Here is an 897-nt window from a genome sequence, read left to right on the forward strand (position 1 = left end):
CGCCCCCCTGTCAATCCCTGCACTGGCTTCCATCCCCCGCCCCCCTCTGCCAATCCCTACACTGGCTTCCACTCGCCCAAAGGATAAAATTAAAAATATTCACAACCACTTACAAAGCCGTCCACAACTCTGCCCCCGGATATATCTCCAACCTTGTCTCAATGCATAACCCTAACCGTCCCCTCCGCTCATCCCGAGACCTCCTGCTTTCCAGCTCCCTCGTCCACTCCTCCCATGCTTGCCTCCAGGACTTCTCTAGAGTCTCTCCCATCCCCTGGAACTCTTTACCCCACACTGTCCATCTATCTCCCACTCTGACTGCCTTTAAGCGTTCCCTAAAGACTCATCTCTTCAGGGAAGCCGATCCCACCTCAACCTAACCGCTCAACCATCACGCTCTCATACAATTCATCCCCACACAGCTCCCTCCTCGTGTATCACTGGCCCCTCCCTTTTAGATTGTAAGCTCTCAGGGGCAGGGCCCTCCTTACCATCTTGTCTTGTGATTGTAATGTCTTCCTTATATTGTAAAGCGCTGCGCAAACTGTTGGCGCTCTATAAATCCTGTATAATAATAATAATAAATAATGGTATATCTGCAAAAAAACAAAATCAAGGCACCTGGACGTCCTGCATGTTTCGCTGAACATACGACCAGCTTTCTCATTTCAGAATGACTTGTACAAAAAGTCTCTGGGAATAAATCTGGTGAATCATCCGTCCATATCAACATAATCTATCATAACCATCACAGGGTCAGAGACCTCTTGGATAGACTGCATTGGCATGTTGGGAGCTGACAGTTAAGTTGCCCAGCGAGAGGTGTTCACACAGCATTGTATGTGGCAGACAATAGATGTCTCACCCCCCCCCCCCACGCCCCCCCCACCACCCACC

At 49.8% G+C, this 897-nt stretch overlaps 1 protein-coding gene across 1 annotated transcript in view; it reads right to left on the minus strand.

The window, feature by feature from the left end:
• The window catches only part of EEF1D (eukaryotic translation elongation factor 1 delta), a 37,717-nt gene that overhangs the window by 4,391 nt on the left and 32,429 nt on the right, over positions 1-897 (minus strand). The window lies entirely within an intron of this gene.

This window comes from Nanorana parkeri, unplaced genomic scaffold (genome assembly GCF_000935625.1).
Source record: "Nanorana parkeri isolate BGI_ZX_2015 unplaced genomic scaffold, ASM93562v1 scaffold2007, whole genome shotgun sequence".
Lineage (NCBI taxonomy): Eukaryota > Metazoa > Chordata > Amphibia > Anura > Dicroglossidae > Nanorana > Nanorana parkeri.